The sequence below is a fragment of the Pteropus vampyrus genome, unplaced genomic scaffold (assembly GCF_000151845.1).
Source record: "Pteropus vampyrus isolate Shadow unplaced genomic scaffold, Pvam_2.0 Scaffold41, whole genome shotgun sequence".
In the NCBI taxonomy this organism is placed as follows: domain Eukaryota; kingdom Metazoa; phylum Chordata; class Mammalia; order Chiroptera; family Pteropodidae; genus Pteropus; species Pteropus vampyrus.
In genome coordinates, this window is record NW_011888822.1 from 10,818,865 (window position 1) to 10,827,247 (window position 8,383).

Below are 8,383 nucleotides of genomic sequence, written 5' to 3' on the forward strand. Positions count from 1 at the left end.
TTTTTTTTTTTTTTTTTTGCCTTTGGACATTCTGATGGAGGTGCTGATGAATTTTAAAACGCTTAAAGTAGCAGGCACAGCCAAAGGAAGGAAAGAGGCAAGAAGCCTGAGTAATCCTCCGGCCTGGTGATCAGTCTCTGAATAATCAGAAGTGGGCTATTATATCCTCATGGCCTTAACTTTGCTTTTACTATCTGAAACCACATTTTCACACCAGTTAGCGCTGAGCCTCCGAAGTAGACTTGAGCTTAATTTATAAATGTGATAAAACTGAGATTTCCCCAAAGTTTCTGCTCCAATGTGTCATGAATATAGGTTACGGAAAGCTTTAACAAACATAACCAAATGGACAGAAACCATTATGGGGTAGAAAACGGAAGGAAAAAAACAGAGCACAGTTTAAGGCTTTAAATAGTTAAGAATTATAGCCTACATATCCACTCCCTTAACGCCCAATGTCCAAGTTTTTCATGTAGCTAGTCCCTACTAATACTAGGAATCAAAGGGCACGCAGTACCAGCGAGAGGCTATTATAGCCCACACTTTATTGCCCATTACTACTGAGGTCATTAGCGGCAAGAGTGATTGTACCGGTCTTAACCTATTGATCACTGTAACTACTATCATTTAATCCTGTGTTGAATGTCTGGAAAGTGGCTAAAGGCACACAAGAGAGAGTGCTTTAGCTTTAGCTTTGAGAAATATGGCCAAAGCTTAGAAATTACACTTTGATTCATAAAATCTAGCCAGTGGTTTAAATCAATAGTATTTAAAACAGTCATGTAAGTTTTTAACCACAGTGCTCTAATATTTATGGGCTCCTCTTTGAGAGTATTCAGTCAAAACTAAACTTTTTCCCCTGATTCCATGCCATCTCCCTCACTCTCCTCTTGAGGAGGGGGGGGGGAACCACATTAATTTCTGATGTTTTGTGTGCTACAGGGCTCACACCTTAAATTGGTGTTCAATCTAATTCTTGATTTCTTTCTCAAATGACAATTTAAATATAATGCAAAAAAATTATATCCCTGATACTGTAACTACCTTAACTGTTTGAGTATATAGAAATGAGTATGTTTTATGAGTTAACAATGAATCATAGAAGGCAATTTATGAAGAACTAGAATGATTCTGTCTAGCTGCCTTCAGGGATCAGAAATTCAAATTAAACTTCTGGCAGACATTTAAAGAATGCTAGCATACAAAACTGAATTTAAAAAACACACACAGTTAACACTCCTTAGTTGCGTTTCAAGAGGAAATCGTGAATTAAAACACACACACACACACACACACACACACTCTCTCTCTCTCTCTCTCTCTCTCTCTCTCTCTCTCCATGAAACACTGTTGACTGATACCAACTGGGTGTGGCTGACCCCAGGTGTGCATAAACCTGCAAGAATGGCAGAAATACAGCCATTGTACACTGCTAGTGTGGGCCTGCTGTTACCTTCATACAGCAATTGGCAAAATGTCCTTAGCACTAACAAGTGCTGTTAAAAGCCCATGTACTGCTGTATAAATTTTGCCTGATGCAGTTTTCTTTTACTTCAAAATGACTTCATATCACCTGAATGCTAGAAGACTATTAAAATGATAAGCTTCATTATTTTATTTTATTCCCAGTGGGAAAGGTAGGTGATGGGAAGGGCGGGTAAGTATAAAAAGCAAACAAATAAAAACACCCACAGAAACAACACAATTCTAATCTAGGAGACAATCGGAGGAATTGGGTGGGAGGGGAGATGATACAATATAAATACTGAAAATAACACGTTATCATTTTTTTGCTTTCTCTTTAGTTTACATTCACATTAACTACAAGTAAATACTGCCCGATATAACCAAACATTGGCATTTTCTCATAATTGCTGTGTGCACAAATAATAAAAATGAGTGGAAATATTTTAAATACAGTTTTATTTCCATTCATCTGGATTAATAATTAGAAACTATTTTTAATCTCTTCTTATTAACGACATCTATGTCCCAGAAAACTCGAGTCTCTTATAGACTTCAGGATGTGTTTGGATAACTGACCAGGTTAGGCAGTGTGACCTGGTTCATCATATAATAAGAGCAAAACAAATTAAATTAGAAGACTCCAGAATATCAAAACAAAACCAAAAAAAAAAAAAAAAAAAGAGGCTCCATTAAAAAAACAAATTATGCCAAATTTTATAATGACCACATAGAAGCTAGCCCATGCAGAAGTCACTGCCACTGCCCCCTGTGAAAGACAACAGTTTTCATAATTAATAAGCCAATGGATACAACTGATATATTGGCAAAGAGAAAAGTTAGGAAGCTTCTATTCATTCCCCATGGTATTTAGAAAGAATACACACACACACACACACACCATGATGCAAGGTAGCTGTATCACAGAGGAAAGAAAATATATTTCTGACATAATATTTCAGTCTTCAAAAAATAAAAAAAGCCTACTATTCATGTAGGAAGTATAATTCTGTTTCATTATGGAATTCTGCTTTTTGTATAACTCTTTTAGACTTAGCTATTTTGCCACAATACCGTACAAAGCACTAAGGCAGGTAATGGTTATTATATTAATGCAAAATCATCTAAGTAGTCAGTCATTAGCATAACTGTTCTCTCAGTAACAATACAACCACCTATTAAAATTTTAGAAAAAAAGGGCCTCTTTAAAATGCAATTAGCATTTCATTTTTTATCATTTTGTTTATTACATTCTATCAAGAAAGACTATCTTTCTTTCAGGAAGGATTGTATGACCAAGATTTGCCTGCCAATCAGGAGTTATTTCAGGTTATTAACCCTAATAAACAATCTCTAGCAAAGCTGAGTTCTTCTTTTGTCTTTAAATTTAAAAAAGTGGCAGAAATTCCTATTTGTTTACAGCAGAGGCATTAGTGGAACCTCAACTGCTCTCTTCTAACATTTCCCATGTACACAAGGTTACTCCACTAAGTGCCAGTGTAACTGTTTTAGCTCCAATAAATATCAGCTTCATTTGCATAAAAATGTACAGTTTACATAAATTAAATCGATTCTCCCACTAGCAATTGTTAAATACAGGAAACAATGGAAGCTATATATGAAAATAATCATCCAATAAGCACTAATTTTTTCAACCTAGCAACTATTGTTATTATTTAAATCAAGAAAAATGCTACCTCTTTCCTCCCTCAATCTCTTTATCCTGTAGGAGGGATAGAAAACAATTTAGTGCATGTGAATCAAAGCTGCTATGACATTTTATATTAACAACAATAACAACAAAAATCTTTTTTTTAAGTGCTGTAAATCAGAGGAGAGAACTATTTCTAGAGGGTACCTCAGAAAAGATTCTATCCACAGATTTTTAGCTCACGAAGAGAAAAGGAAGAGGCCCTGGCTAAGTAAGTTCTCTTAAATTGAAGCATTTCGCTCTTCAAAATTAGTCTTCAAAAATGAGGTAGCCACTATATCAATCTTGAGACACATACGCGATTAAAATAAGTAAAGATAACTTGTAGATACAGTTCAAGATCAAAGGATAGTTAATTGGAGAAAAATAAAATGTTTACCTTTTGTCAATAAAATATTTTTTAAGTCTAAAAATTAAATGTATGGCTCTGCTTTCTTCACACTCTCACCGGTGTAGAAAATATAGGGAGCTTAACTGCATATATGCATTTCTTCCCATATTACTGAGATGCAAGGGGGAAGAAGAATTGGATTTAAACATGCAGGTTGGCAAAAATTCCATCATTCCAAAGTTGTATAAGGCCTTACTTAGGGTGCTGTCTCCTCTTTTTTCTTTTTTTCCCCTAGAATTACAACTTCAGTTTCTCAGGTTGTGCAGTTTCTCACGCCTATTTCCAACACCTTCACCTTATACATCACAGTTAAGCTAAGGGGTGAAAATTAGATTCTAATGAGAAAACATCAGTTGCTTCTTTGACAATCTTGCCATTCACTTATTCATTTCTAATGAAGGTAAAGCCCAACCAAAAAAGCTCCCTACATGTTAAAGGTCAAAATATGTTCAAAAATACTTAGTAAAATCCAGGCAAATGGGAAAGCTGTGAGGACCCGTCTCATGAAGTGGTGTGACAATTAAGAGTAATTGTACAAAAAGCCATCTTCAGGAGCAAGTAAAAGAAATTAAGCTGCCACAACTGTAACAGGTTAGATGAAAAAAAAAAAATCAAAATTTAATGTATTCTCCCTTGTGTCATCTTGTTTTGTCAAGACATCAAATAGAATTGGGAAGTACAAAATAACAAGCCCTTGAGAAATCAGAGAAGCCGACCTTTTTGATGTTGTTGATTTACCTTGTTCTCAGTTATTTGAACAATGATGTTTCAGATTTAAGGGCAAGATAAAGCTTAAAAATTAAAACATGATACCAAGGTATTCTAAAAAAAGTGTACCATAACATTTAGCTTGCATCTTCATGCTTTTAACCGGATTTGAAAATGAGGCACAATGCATGTGCTCGCTACTCATTTTTCTCATTAATTTCTCTTCAAACAACTGCCAGGTTGGAAGAGGGATTCGGAGAAGATTATTCCTACAATCCTAAAGCAGAGGCCCAGTTTAGCTCTTTCCAGATAATTCTGCACTAGATTGTTTAGCTAAGTGGTACCTGAGGTTTTTGTTTTGTTTTTTTTAATTAAAGAAAATAAATCTAAATTTTATGAGAGAAAACAGTATTGTACAGTCTGAAATGACCAAAACGAATGTCCAGAAAATTCATGCTGTTTCCAAGAAGAGAAACCTTTCACTAAACAAAAACAAATTCAGCTTAGGGAGTTAAGACTAACCCCAAATCTAGCCAGGCAGGCACACAAAAAGCTACACTCTTCTTTTGCCCCAAGAGATCTACAGCACATCAGCAACATAACTCCTAGACTTACATGAGATATTGTGTACAAACACATCCAAAATTAGTATATCACAAGATAGCTCTCAATTTTTTATATGCAGATAGCCTCTTCTATTACAGAATACATAGGATCCAAAACATGCAGTAGTTAAAAAACACGTTTAAAAGGCACTAAAAGTAAATAACCCAGTATTTCCAAGCACCAGCATTTGTAAAACTTGGACTAGTAACTATTTAATGATTATAACTCCTCGTTGTGGAATTCATATTTTAACATGTAACACACGCAGGCAAGATTTATGTATTTATTTAATTCTACCTTCTCTCATCATCTGTTGCTGCATTATCCCTTGCTTAAATCACAAAGAACTACCTGAAGTGGATTCTAACTAGCTATTACATTTGTCTAGCTACTAAGAGCACAGTTTTAAGTTTCTCTTTAGTGATGTTCACCTACAACTAAACCACATAACAAAATGAATTTCTCCAACCTTCTTTTTTGCCAGTTCAAATTTCACTCAAATTTTACTTCAAGCTGAGAAGCTGGTCACAATAGTCTCTCGATTGTCTCAGAAACACGCTAACTCAAAGACACTTCTGCCACATTAGCCAAGATAAATCCGGAATTTATTGCTTTTAATTAATCTGGATTTTAATTTTCCTGTATTTTGTAAATGTGTGGAGGTTGGCTGAAAAGTTGCAGAACTGGTCAGTGTCACGAAAGAGTTTATCTTCAAGTGACAGGCCCTGACAACGTGCAAGTATAAGGCAGCGATGGTGAGGGTTTTGTTTTTGAGATACACTTAACTACAAACAAAAAAAAAAAAATTCAAGCCAACCATTCCTATCACAAGCTTTCTGATGATTTATGATTTACCAACTGAGCAAGGTTACGCAACACTGCATGCCTTTAGATGCATTATTTCAGCTAGTTGAGATTTAATTAAGATCACAGCCTCTAAAAATCCCTGTCAAATGAAAATTCAGAGAAGACAATACACTATATACCCTCATGCAGAATGTTTCCAATCCATCCCCTGGAAAAATATGAGTTAATCCACATTTCTAAGGCTGTAGACAAAAGTTCACTAATTTTGTTTTCTTTTGACACTTAAATTGTTTTCTATTATATGTCATGAGATCATTCCCTTCCAGGGAGGGAAGAAAAAAATCGAGAGTGAAACACGTTACAGAAAATGCACTTGACATTATTATCTGACATTATCATAGCTTAGCTATGATGTCATCACATTTTCATATAATCAGCCCATGCTTAGAAGATTTTCATTTAATGAAATATGTTTATTTAAAAACACAACACAAACGAGAAGGCTACCTTCCCTGAATTACTCGGATTAAATAATTGACATGTTATGTTTCTCATTTCCTTAACTGATCAACTTTTTATCAGATGAACTGCACATCTGAGTAAGAAAGAAAGTTCTCCGGGCAAATAGAATATAAAGCCCACTACTTTCATTCTATAAGTAGTTCTTAGGGTTAAAGAAAATATAAAATAGTTTTATTCTCACAGATTAGTATTGACCTATGCATTTTTATTATAGAAAAAATTTATAATCATGTGGCCCTTTACCTAGTGCAATGTATTTTTATTCACATCATGCTAATATTTAGTTGCTTATCTCATGCCTTAGAAATGACAGGTGCTTGCAGTCTTGCTCTTGACAGGCCACTACACAAATAACTGTCTTGCCTGAAAGGGCTAATGCAGTACTAATGAACAATAAATCAACTTTGATTATCAAGTGTCAGCCCAATCCGTTTTCAGTTCAGCTCTATCACATCCCAGAGTAAGTCAGCCACTGTCTCTGGGTAGGCAGTCTGTATTTTGGTTTCATTTTCATACACTTTTCATTGAAATGTGTCAGGCAGCTACAAAGGGTCACATAAGATAGTAGATCCTTTTTCAATTTACGCAAAGGGTATCAATTAGAAGAAAGCGCTTCTGTCTTCATTTGGTTTACTTAGTGATGAGTCAACATTCGAGAAAATTTTTAAACATCAGCAAAACATCAAAAACTAAACTAAAATCTTCATGTGATCATGTTTGAGGTCTTTGACAATGACATGCTAGCTTGAACACTTTACCACATAAACCACCTTTGACTGCACATACACATTCCTCTTGGAAAATCTATTACAAACAAACGAACAACAACAAAAAGGAATATGGGGTCGCTTCTAAAATAAAATTAAAAAAACTTCACTTGACTTAACAACAAAAAAATTGGCTTCTTTAACACTGACTTCCTAATGATAAAATAAATGTAACTTATTTTTTTCTTAAGCAGATTAGTCACTGATAGTATGATTCACATTTCCTGTTATCAGGCTTAATTTTTCCCCCAAATGTGTCACTTTCAGAATGTTGGAATCTATGGAAATTAGATGATTTGCATTTTTAAATTGGCTTGATTAGAACATTTGGTCTGTGTGGACAAGAATATAAAATGACTAGATATTTTACCTATCACTGGCAGGCCTTGAAGGAGTTAATCCCAAAGAGGAAGAGCCTATACATACTTTGCTCTAAAACTTTACCACCCATTTCCTAAAGATCCCCTTCTTCCCATAACAACACTTGAGGGAGAGGGGGAAAGTCTCCTTTTCACTGACCGTCTTTCAGTTTTGACAGTTGAGTTGGCTACATTCAGATGGGAGTAACCTGCGGCAACTCCTCAGTCGGCTGCGCGTCCTAACCCAAACCCAACTCGCTACTTAATTAACCAGCAAAGTAACACAACAGAAGCTGAGGTTCCCCAACCTGCCAGAGTGTCCCCTTACAGCCTGCCTGGGTGTGGGGCTTTATCCTGCCCCTCTCCCCCCGCCCCACTGAATGTGAACTCTTTCAATTTGAACAGTTAAGCTGAAAATAGCCTAGACAGATATAGAAACACACTATCAGAAGTAAAGAAACATCCACAGGGGTTACACTGAGATGGAAGGCTCCTTGTATATTTCACACGCTCTGAAAGTGACATAAATCACACCCCAGATACGTCCCCGGAATAGAGTGATGGCGAGGGCTTTACCAAAGTGGCTGCGTGAAGGCCAGACCAGCAGAAAATGAATCGCAAACGAAAAGGAGAGAGCGAGAGCGAGAGAGCAACACACAGCCAGGACTTCCTCCAACTCTCAACTACACCCCACCCAAGAACATTTAAAAAAAAAAAAAGAGCGGGGGTGGGGGGATGTCTCTCTCCAGGACCCACAGGCCTGTAGCTCCTTCTTCCCACCCCTCCACTCCCTCCTCCGCCTCCACTTCCAGAGCTCAACTCCCACCCAAGTTGGTAAACAGCAACTGTTATTTTTTAAAAAGACTCAACTTAGAAACACTCGGGCGCTCCTGCCTTCCCCAGCGAGGCCCCAGGAAGCTGGCACCGCGGAGCCCGGGGAAGGAGAGCAGAACGGCAAAGATCAATCGTAGGGACCAACCTGACACTCTCCATGTAGCCGCCAGGCGCGCGGAGCCGGCTCGGGGCGCCGGCGCGGGCCGGGCGTGGG

General features: G+C 36.9%; 1 protein-coding gene across 7 annotated transcripts in view; it reads right to left on the bottom strand.

The window, feature by feature from the left end:
• The window catches only part of FOXP1 (forkhead box P1), a 220,418-nt gene that overhangs the window by 93,582 nt on the left and 118,453 nt on the right, over nt 1-8,383 (bottom strand). The window contains exon 1 of one of the 7 annotated variants that reach the window (XM_011358496.2): nt 8,315-8,377. The exons of the other annotated variants lie outside the window; for them this stretch is intronic. The gene's annotated coding sequence lies outside the window, so the exon portion shown is untranslated. Of the gene's footprint in view, nt 1-8,314; nt 8,378-8,383 lie in introns of those variants that run through there. 7 annotated transcript variants of the gene reach the window in all.